The sequence below is a fragment of the Canis lupus genome, chromosome 4, assembly GCF_003254725.2.
Source record: "Canis lupus dingo isolate Sandy chromosome 4, ASM325472v2, whole genome shotgun sequence".
Taxonomy (NCBI): domain Eukaryota; kingdom Metazoa; phylum Chordata; class Mammalia; order Carnivora; family Canidae; genus Canis; species Canis lupus.
In genome coordinates, this window is record NC_064246.1 from 23,497,360 (window position 1) to 23,509,484 (window position 12,125).

A 12,125-nucleotide genomic window follows, 5' to 3' on the forward strand; every position below is an offset into this window, starting at 1 on the left:
CAAATAGTAGTTGATGGACTATGGCAGCAAAATAGGTGCTAATATATTATCTAGAATCTCAAATCTTCTCTGGTTTATAGAAAAATCTGATAAAGAACATAGCTTTACTATTTAAATTAAGATGTCATCCTTTATGAGACTAAGATAATTGGATTGCTTTAATATTAACATTTCCCCAGATGACTGATATACATTTCAAAGTCTAACTAAATCCCTTAAGAAATATTTGAGGTTGTCTTCAAAAGCAAAAGTAATGATAATAATATGCTTCTTTCAGAAAATGCAATTTTGGCCTATCATTTCCAAATAATGAACAATATTTCTACCTAAGGTTGGGGTTAGGGCACGGAGGGGAAGAGTGTTAGAGAAAATTCAGCAATTTTCCCATGCAATTAATGCTTCATACTTCATTATTTAGTTGGTGCATAGATGCCAAAGCCTTGGTAAGATATCCATCTTAAACAATCACAGTATTCCCAATCAAACAGAAAATGTTGCACAGTTAAAATACATATTCTTCTTTCCCCGTCTCATACCTGAACTTGCAGAAAGGTAGAATTTGAGGATATGTCAGATAAAAGTAAATTGAGAAGTTTCTAATTTAAAGTAGTGTAGGACTTCTCCTGACTCAGAGTTTGCAACCTTTTTGAAGGTAACAGAGCATCTGAGGTAGACAAACAGAAATGACTGTGCAACAAACTGTGGAAGGTGAATGCTTAAGATACTATAAATTTCACGCTGCCAGAAAGCCATTCTCTTTTCAGTCCCAATTCTAACCACTTTAGCTCTGAGAATAACTCCAAATACTTATCATGCAAATGTTTTCCTAGTTCGTTAACTAGATGGTTATAGAGAAAATGGACACAAATGAAGATGCTTTAAAAAAGAGTGGAAGATTTGATTCAAGCAATGATAAAAATTTGAAAGTCTTCTGGAATAACATTCACTTCAAGGAAGTGATACAACATTATTTAAGGGATTTAAGTCTTTAGTATCTGATGAGGTATTATCAAAACCCGAGAAGGGGAAAACTGTCAACTCTATTATTTCTTACCACATTATGCCTGAATACTCACTTCGAAGCAGCCCTTAGTGGGAGAGTCTATGCTGTACCATTATTGGTTTGCTACCTAAACCTAAGAATTTAATTTTGAACTTTGGCCATTCAAATCAATCAGTGCTGAAAAGAAGTGTCATGGGCTCAGCAGTAGTCTTGGTTTCAGTCACACGGCTTATAAAAGGCTTCCCTGTTACTTCATGGAAAAGCCACCTCAAATACAAATTTTGAAAAGTTAGTCAATATAGCATTTCACTGTATCCCATTTGGAAAAAAATTATTAAAAGAAAAAGATCACATCATAAAAACTGAGAGTTTCACTCTGAGGATCACCAACCATTCCACACTGTGCTAACAACAACTACTATCTCCCAGGAAGCCCTTTAGATGAAGAATTTTTAAATAATTTTGAACTCTAACTCTTATAGGTATCCTTTGAACACCACTGACAGTTAAAGATATATCAAAAATTTTAAAGTTATACTTTGCATATTTCATGCCAAGCACTGTGCTAAGCATTTGAATTATACACCTCTTTGAGTCTTCACTGCAGTCCTATGAGGTAGGTAATACCACTATCTGTACTTTACAAATGAGAAAACTGAAGTTCAGAGAAATTAAATAAATAGCCCAGGTAACAATGCTATAAAATGGCAGAACAGGTCATGGTTTGACTCCAGAACCATGATATGTTGTTATATTGTATAAATGCAGAGAAATTACTTGTAACTTCTGAAATTGTTAATGGGGATTGAATATTTTCAGGGCAAAACAAGAGTTAAACTATTCTTAAATATTAATCCTGGGGCTTAGCTTATATCAGCTCAGTTATCTAGAAGAGGAAAGTATAGCTAACAATGTAGGTGCACAATGTACTTTTATGCCTTGACTTGTTCATAGGCATACTTTCATCATTTTGAAAATGAGTATCACTTCAAGAATGTAATGGTTCTTTAATCCTCTTCTTAATTAATAAATGTTAGACTAACCTGTAATTGGAAAAGTTTTTAAGTTTGGAACTTTAAAATATGCATCACGGCAAAGACAAATATGCAAAGCAAAAGCTATCCTCACACATTCTCTGTAACCAAAGATTATCAATAGATGTTTAGGCTAAGTCCATTTTTACTGGAACAGAAGAAATAAAATGTTTGAGTATCTTTCACTTTGTGTAATTTCAAAACATGTTAGAGTATTTGTGCTAAAATAATGAGAAAAAGGAAGTTATTTGGAACCAAGTCTTCTCATGTCAAAATGAATTTCAAATCTTGTTTCATTATGGAAAAGTGAAATATGAAGGTGTAAGAAACATAATGTTTAATCATGTTTATGCTTTCAAATCAACAATGATAGATTTGATTGGGTTCAGTTGACCCTAAGTTAAAAAAAAAGAATCTAAAATAAAAGTGTATCTAAAGACATTTAAGAGGTGTCTGAATATTTGAGGCAACCAAGTAAACTACACCCTCCTTGGGAGCACTTAATGATTATATTATCAGTTCTTTTTTCAACCTGAATAATCAAACACATGAATTAAATTGACATACTTTAGTAGTGGTGGAACTCAGAGACTGGAAAGAGACATTATGGATACTCCTCACAGCAATATAATTAAGTATTTCACACCATTCATAAGCTGCATCTGAACAGCTCTATGCTACCAGAAAAACAAAATGATTTCAGCCTTTCCACAGGCAACAGGAACTTGGCATGCAAAGGACAAATCCCTGTTAAGAAAGCAAGCAAGAAAGCCCTCTTCTATAAAGTAACTGCTCATTGACCTTTGGAAGCTTAAAGCATTTATACTAGTGTCACCAAAATGAGTGATATTTATAGTGATATAAACAATCTCCCACTAGCTAGTCTGTGAAAATAAAGTTTATTATTTTCAACAAAAAGCTTATTAACAAGATATCCTTAATAATATACTAAAACTTGATTCTGAACCCTTACTCAGCAAAGGATATCACCTTTGATAGTGGAAGTTTAAAGAAGACTGGTGCTCTTTTGTCAAACATGATGGCTGACTACCCAATGCTGCAGTTTCCAGAGACTTCTAAGCACTTAACCAATTCCCACCTCTATTTCTCTTCTCATTCTCTAAAGGGACAACTAGGTGAGGCAAGTAATTTTAAATTTTCAAGCCTTAAACCATACAATTATCAAAGGAAAGAGTTTTTAGATGCCTCCTACAAACTGTCCTGCCACAATTATAGAAGTGGAAGTAGCTTTCCTCAATCACAGGTGTTAAATATCTTATCTGATTTACTCTCCTTAACATTATGCATATAGCTGTGCCATGGCTGTTCTAAAACAGATTTTCCAGGCTTAGAAACATTGATACTGAGATTATCAATAAATTATTTTGGCATAATTATTAAAGTATTTGTTGGTCTGTTTCAAAATGTAGTTAAATGCAGAAGATAATCAACTGCACCAGTAACAGGATAATTGGTTTGGTAAGCAGGCTACTAAAAATATAGTCCATTTTTTTAAAAAAGGAAGCACAGGAAAAATGCTATATAAAAATAAAGAGCACATTGTGATCTCATTATAGCATTAATTATTTTAAAATAAGAGATATGGTAATTTAGTTTATGTTTCTATTAGAATACAGGAATAATGTCTTTTTTTAAATGAATAAATTTTAAAAATTTATAAATTATAATTAAAGAGTCTAAGTCTTCAAAGATCAATTTAAATAGTACTTCTTAGGTTAGTCCTTGAAATTCTCCTTTGCCAGATTACAACCTATATATTCTCGTTCATGATTTTCCAAGTTAAAGTTGTTGATTAGCTCAAAAAAGCAAAATAATGAAGTCTTTCTAAATGTTCCAGTTGTTTCCTGTTATGCCAATTTTTTTAACAGAGCGTAAAAAAATCTGTTTTTTTACGTATTTATCATGTTGAGAAATTTCAAAAGAAAAAAGATTAATTTTCACTTGAAATTACTGTTGCCTCACCATTCCTGTTACAGTTTAACTAGGAACATGACATCCCGACTAAGACTAGTTAAACCCAATTTAACCGAGTATCCCTTATACAACAGAGTGGTAACGGTTTCTTGATCTTTTCTGTGACACATAAAGTTAAAACTTCTTTTTAAATCATGCTACATATTATATTTTCAAGTACCAGTGCAGTGTTGGAATTGTCATATTAAAGATAAAATATGTTAATTTAAAGTGACAGGAATTGAATCATTCTGAAAGGCACAGGGGAAGGACATGAGCATGCACTGAACTTTTGTCCCTGAAGCATTACTATGGATTTTGGAATATTAATTATTTTAAAGCACATGCTGCTGAGTCGGTACCTGCCAGAAATCCTGATCAGAAGATGAGAAAAAGAAAAAAAATGGACATTGTTTGATTACATGAACAAAAACTCCAAAATCAAACATACATATAACAAAGTATTATAACATATAAGGACTAATTTAGATCTGTAACAAAATCACTGAACACCCGGAAACAGGAAGTGAGGAATACACAGAAATGTTTTATATATTATCTGCTAGGTACAATAAAACAAACACTCCAACATCTCAATTCCTAACCTCCCCTAAATGAAACACACAATTGTATAAAAACTTCATAAGACTATAAACACACATACACACATGAATAATAATCTGTAATCTGTTTCTTAAAGAAAAGGGAAAGCAAACATTTCATTTTTGTCATGAGAGGTCAAAGCATTTCTTTAATTAAGGTTTCCTACTAGGATGTCTCACAGATATAATATTTTTAAAATTCATGGCAAATTTGTTGCTTTACCACCCATAATAAAATACAGGCAACCAAACTCAGATGAGTTTAAAGGGTTGGTAACTACTCTAAGAAAGAGTTCAGAATGACTACTTAGAAATAGGTCTCCTGCAAAATGATGTTGCACAAATAATTAGTATTCATATTCATGATAAAAATCATAGGGGATGGCATTTGATGAAACAGTGTAGCTTAGCTGATTTAGCTGGGCACAGCACTCCAAAATATCTTCACTTATCAAATGGGTTTAAAGGTATTTTTTTCAACAAATAAACTTCACTGGATGTGAAATACAATTCAACCCAAACTTACCATACTTCTCAAAACAAGCTTAGCAGCATGATAAAAGTTCTTGACTGAGAAATATATGCTATTAGCAATTTACAAACCAAAGGCTGGGTTTGATGTGATAGAGACCCAGAGTATTTTACAACACGGGGGTGAGATGAATCACTGTGAACAAAGGACAGCTCAGATATGAGAAAACAAATCAGAGATCTCTTCAGCTCATGGACTATTTAATTCTAGTCAATTGCTCCATATAGAGAACCCAAGGAAATTTTTATACTGATATAACTGGCATGGAGAGAGCAATTAGGCAGAGGAGATGCTATTATGCAGTATTTCAAACAAACCAAGAGGATAATATATATGATAGCAGCTAACTCCTTTTATAAATTGAGTTATCAACTCAAAGTCATGGAAAGTAGCTATAATTTGTAGAGCCAGATATTTTACCACATTGTCATGATTTTATTGAGAAGGTAACTGATATCTTAAATGGTCTCTTGGCCAAGGTTACCTATTAAGTATGAGGCAGAGCCCATATATGAATATAGGATTGTCATATCCAAAGTCACACTCTTTTCATTCTGTGCTATTACATACTAAGAAGTACAGCAATCCATAATATATTTTTCATACTCAAGTTCAGCATACTTATAATATCTACTAATTATTTACACATAGTTGTCAAATACTTAAGATGTTCAAGATGGAAATCCCTTGGAAAATATTTCAGACACAGAAACCAGATTTTCTTAGGGATGTGGTGTGTTATAAAAGAACTAAATTTGCTAATTTGTAAGAAGAGAGAAAACTGAGAAAATGGCTTAAAAATTATTTAGAGAACTTTGGATGGGAAAGAACAAAGATGAAAAAATAGACTAAAAGTAAAACATAAAACTGCAACAGGTGTCAAAGGATTTCTTGAAATGCTGAATCAGAGTGTTGAGTTCCTTGGTAATGCAATTATGATCTAAACTACATTTGTTTGTTTAAAGACTAACTATAATAAGAGGCCCTATTCAAATGATGCTACATTTAACACAAAACCAATCAATATTTGAGAGCAAGTTTAGTTTTTAACAGAAACATTATCTACTCTAGTATCTAGATGACAATGAGCCAAGATCTAATTTTTCAAATATAGACGACAGTGCGCACTTTAAGAGATCATTTCAATAAAAAGAAAAGACACAGCATTTTTCAAAATGCCTGCTCATGTTCGTGGCATATGAGAAAACAATAGAGCAAATAAAATGAGGTTGAAATTCTGATTCCTAAATTTAAGTGTTAAAATTTGTATATTCTTTATATTTTCTTCCTTTAAAAATACTATGTAGTTTCTCAGGTTAATAGGAATTTCTAGCTGTACTTTATCAAAGCAGAAAAAATGAACTTCAACATGCTTAGCAAAAAGAGAGTGAAATATCAAGGATTTTTTTGTTTGTTTTTTGTGGGGTTTTTGCACAAATGGCAGCAAGGTATTAAAATAAAATAACTACTTGACAAGAGAAATTTCTATTTACAAATAGATCATATAGACAAATCATTTAGATATATGAATAAGATACCACAGTGCTTAAGACGGTAGAGTGTGAAGTCAGATTACAAACTTGGAATCATGCCTCTTGCACTTACTACCTACATGATCTTATGTCAAAAAAAATAATAAAGTTAATTTTTATGTATTTTCTTATGTGTAAAATGATGAATAAAGTAGTAAGCTATCTAAAAGTGTGGCTGTGTGGATTAAATGAGTTATATTTAAGTACATTGTCTAAAAGTGTGGCTGTGTGGATTAAATGAGTTATATGTAAGTACTTAAAACAATGTGTAGGGGTGCCTGTTTGACTCAGTCTGTAAACTATGCAACTCTTGATCTTGGGGTTGTGAGTTCAAGCCCCACACTGCACATGGAACCAAAATCAAAAAACAAAATAGAGTGTAGTATGTAATATAACACTCAAAAGGCTTCAATATTCTTCTTTGTCATATAGTTATTATTGGTAATGATTCCTGCAAGAGACAAAGAGAGCTAAGTATTTTTCATTTAGAAAGTTTACTTTAAATCGAAAAAATAAACCACCGACAACCAATGAGTGAATATGTTAATGTGGTTTTTTAAAAGGACTAAATCTTCAGCCCTAAAATATGTGAATATAAAATATTTGTGGAGAACTTCGGGCTTCCAAGAATTACAGGTTCTCTGTTGTCTGAAAGTTTGCTTTATACCATTCCTGTCCTATGAAAGCCTATGCCCGTATCTGTTTTTAGTAACAGAGAAACATCCAAAGAGGATTTTTGCTTTTATGAAAATGGTAATAGCTTCTTTGCTTTATGTTGTTTCAGCTTAATGAAACCTTCCATAGCAATGCTCTACTTTTAGTGGGGGAAATCTGTGCATTCTCTTGCAATCTGCTATACTTTTTTCAAAGCAAAAATTTCCCTATTATAAAAGAAAGACAACACAGGTGATATATTCTACTGTAAAGAAGGGACTCGTAGGGCAAATAAAAACATAGAAACAGGGCAGCCTGGGTGGGTCAGCAGTTTAGCGCCACCTTCAGCCCAGGGTGTGTGATCCTGGAGACCTGGGATCAAGTCCCACGTCAGGCTCTCTGCATGGAGCCTGCTTCTCCCTCTGCCTGTGTCTCTGCCTCTCTCTCTCCTCTCTGTGTTTCTCATGAATAAATAAAATCTTTATTTTTTTTTTAATTTTTATTTATTTGTGATAGTCACAGAGAGAGAAAGTGCAGAGGGAGAAGCAGGCTCCATGCACCGGGAGCCCGACGTGGGATTCGATCCCGGGTCTCCAGGATCGCGCCCTGGGCCAAAAGCAGGTGCCAAACCGCTGCGCCACCCAGGGATCCCTAAAATCTTTAAAAAAAACATAAAAACATGGCATAAAAATTTACAATTGTCTATATATTTGTATCTATTAACAGAAAAATCTGAAACAATATATCCATTCACCAAGAAATTAGACTTGAGTAGTTTCAAGTCTTTGGAAGCCAAAAGAAAGAATGATAAATGTGCCGAGTGAAAGCTGCAGAGTTCATAACATCATAAACTGCTATATAAATATGTGCAAAATTAAAATAGTTCAAATAAATGTGAAAATTCATCAAACTCTTGTCCCATGTGATTTTAGTCTCGCTTCTCTCCTAATTTACATTTCCTTGATCTACAATACATTTCACTCATAGAAGACAGGCAAACCCTTACATAATTTACTATGAATGTCAAGAAGTAATACTGTACTTGTCCTTATTCTGAACTAAGATCTTATCTATGATATGAAATAAATAAACAACTCAAAGTACTAAGAGTATTTGTTATAGGGGAAAATGTGCTCACATTCCTCTTGGGGAACCAAGACTTCCCCTTAAGGAGAATAGCTTTTTAAAGCTCATTTATCAAAATTTTTAAAGAACTTTTTTTTACCTAGTAAGCATTAAAAGCATTTGGTTATAGTAAAGCTTTGATCTTTAACTATGGCTCCCATCTTTTTTTCCTAATGATATTTTTTTCTGTTACAATCACTGTAATCAGTACTTTTCTTTCTAGGCTTTGACCATACTTTTACCTCTTTCACCTGAATGTGGACAATGTCTTTTTGTTGTTGTTGTTATTGACAATGTGATTTTAATTTGATATAAAAATATTTTCTCTGTTCCATGTGAACAAATATTCTTGTAGGTATCATAAAAGAGATAGGAATAAAACACACATTAACTCTTTCTTCCAAACTGGAGAGATTCTAAGGGAACAGTAAATATAAATAACGAAAACACAGTCCAGAGGCATGCTTTCTGAAATATCCAGGGAGTGGCTGAGGGTAAAGGGAATTTGATAAGGAAAAAAGATTTTTAAAAATCTATCTTCTGAAAAAGAAATACATGGTGGAATAATAACAATGAACAATTTAGTTTCAATGGGCAATTCATTGTTACTTGAAAAAGATTATGAACTTTATAAAGTTTTTAGAAGTGAGAAGAGGATTATGTCAAAACTCTGGAATACAGGTATTCTTGATTAAGAAACAATTTTGCCTAGACTATGCAGTTTTCTACTATAATTTTTTTAAAAATGGTGAAGTTTGGTCCAGAGAGTATCGTCTATTACATACAACAGGAACAGAAAATCCTAAACAATTTCTATCTTTGATATGCTGAGGGGAAAAAAGGAGGGCTAAGAGAAACAGGAAAACCAAGGGTATAACCACATGGGATAAGCCACACCAATAAATAACAGCAACTAAGTCATTAAATGAAAGAAATATTTGACGATTATGCAACATAAATGCTCCATTTAGAAATGATACTTTATGTTATTACGTGATTAAAAGATTAAACCCAGAAAAAAATAGAGGTTTTCATTAAAGAAATAATCTAAACTTCATGAAGTAACTGCATTAATAAGTCATAAGGAGAATCCACGGACATTGCAGGAGGAGGGTGCATTTTAAAAAATCTATGATATACTATGCTAAAACAAAAGTCAGAATGTATTTTGTATTATCAGTAGATACTTTTGAAATGCATAAATGATGTAAGTGCCAATAATAATGTATTTCATGACTTTTCTACAAAGGAAATTGCTACTGTAAAGGATTAGTGTACATTAACATTAGATAGAGATGGGCTCTGGAAAATTATCCTCCCCCAAATTCAAAAGCTGTTTAACCAAAAAAAAAAAAAACAAAAAAAACAAAAGCTGTTTAACCTAATTCAGTTTCACTATTAGTTGAACTAGGAATGTTACATTTACTTAAGGGCATTTTCTAGTCAAACAGAAAAGATGATAGGCACCAAAACAAGAACTAACTATCCAATTATTTCTCAGTATCAGTTGGGCCTTCTTTGCTATTTTGCATCTAGAGATTGCATGAAATTCAAACACAAATGAGAAAACACCCTAAAATGATACTATTTCTACATATGTTCTTGCTTTCAATGACAAAAAGGTTAAAGTATAGTTCAATTAGAAGACAATAAAATGAGGCAGTGTTTCCTACTGGTCAAATGATGCATCTAAGTAGATTATAACTAGTTTATCTTTCAAGTTAAAACAAGTGAGAAAAAATGACCCATTTAAAAATCAAAGCAAGCTTAAAAGGAAATTCCTCTAGGTTATTAGCTTTGGACTAAATTTCTGGCCATCTTGCATAAAATTTACTATAGTTACTACACAAATCTGTTTTTTTCAAGAGGAAAATTGTCTTTGGATTTATATACTCTGGAAACTGCTACTTAAGAATGAAAATAATCTGGGAGAACAAGAGACATGAAGATCTAAAGGAAAATTATAGGATCAACAGTTGAATAAGCGTTGATCCTTATCACAAATATCAAGTGAAGGACTTTATACACAGCAAAAATCCCTGGAAAAACTTCTAAACTGATTAAACCCTGAATGTTGTACTCCTCATTATACAAGGTTTAAAATAGCACAGACACTACTTTCTTAAACTTCATATGAAATAAAAGACTATTCATAAAGACATAAACTAGAGGTGAACTCAGATAAAAATCCTATTTAAGAAGCATAACCTTCATTCCAAATCTAGACTTCAGGATATATTTGATGGAAATTAATACAATATTTAAATGAAGTACCGGCAAAAGGACTAAATATGCATATCATAACGTGGATGAAAGGAAAATCTGTGCACTCTTTGCTAGGGGACAAGCTGGCTGGCTCAGTTCCATACCTCCTATGCATGTCTGCCATTTTTCTATTCTCTTTCAGAACTTGTTCCCCTGGTACCATAAAGTCTACTTTCATATGCCTGAATTGCAGTATGACTCATATAGTTATACTTTCAAACACTATACATTGGGATCCCTAAATCCTGCCTTTCCTATTTCCATTTCAGAATTTTATACTTCAGAGCCCAAACATTTGCACTACAATCTGTCACAAAGTCTGCCTTCCAAACAAAGAAGTACTGGTGTTTTGGTCTCTACAGGAAGGTGCATGCTCAAATACTTCAATGTTTTATTGCAGTTTACTTTTGTTATGTTATAAAAATAAGTGGAAATAAGAAAAAAGCAAATGACACTCATTAATGATAGAATATAGAGAGCTCATAAATTGAATACAATTGAAACAAAGGTGGAACTCAAGGGTCATGCCCAAAGCTGCATTATTTTTAACATCCAGTGAACAGTTATAGGTTGAAATGAAAAAATTAAAGAGCTTATATGAAACATGAGTGGACCACTAGAGATTTTATATTTGGGAGACCCCAGCGAATGGAAATTCCCCTATAACGTGTAAATTTGCTATTCAACTTACACATATTCAACTTCTTTATGTGTTGTCAGGTTTATATACATACACGTGTATAATAGAGAACAGAATTCTCATGCTACTCTGAATTCCTTCAGGGACCAAAAACTGATTTGTTGGCTGATATTGCTATAACATATTACTGATTTACTGAGTCATATCTCCAAGGAATACAGGATTGATTAGTTGATTTTTTCATGTCATCAAATGTTTATTGGTCTCCTCCTGTATGCCAGACAAATGCTGGACTCTGAGTGACACAAAGACAGATAAAACAGGGGCCTGACTTGCCAGATTCTGAAATCAGACCTTGACATGAGAGCCTGTGGTAACTCTTCACATGGTTATGGTACTTGATTATACATGAAGCAGATACCAAGGATCAAAGAGATGTGGCTATCCCAAAGCAGAGCCAGCTCTGACCTGTCTCCTAACATTCTAGTTCAATGCTCTTTTTGATCATTTTTCTTTTAGAATATGTGACTTTAAAAGAAGATACAGATGTTAGCAATGGGCCATCTGAATGGGAAAGGTAATTGTTAGGCCAGAAGCCTTGACTGAGAGTTCTCAACTCTTAAGGTGGCCACTCACTCTTTCCACTTGTACAAAAGATCTTATTAGCATCTCTATCTTCACCTTACGAGTACATAGAGTTATGTAATGATGCAGGATTGAGGTACTCCTGCAAGAGCAGTTTCTGCTAACCCTGACTCCACCCA

General features: G+C 33.1%; 1 protein-coding gene across 13 annotated transcripts in view; it reads right to left on the reverse strand.

Annotated features, from left to right (window-relative positions):
* The window catches only part of MICU1 (mitochondrial calcium uptake 1), a 248,629-nt gene that overhangs the window by 124,211 nt on the left and 112,293 nt on the right, over positions 1 to 12,125 (reverse strand). The window lies entirely within an intron of this gene.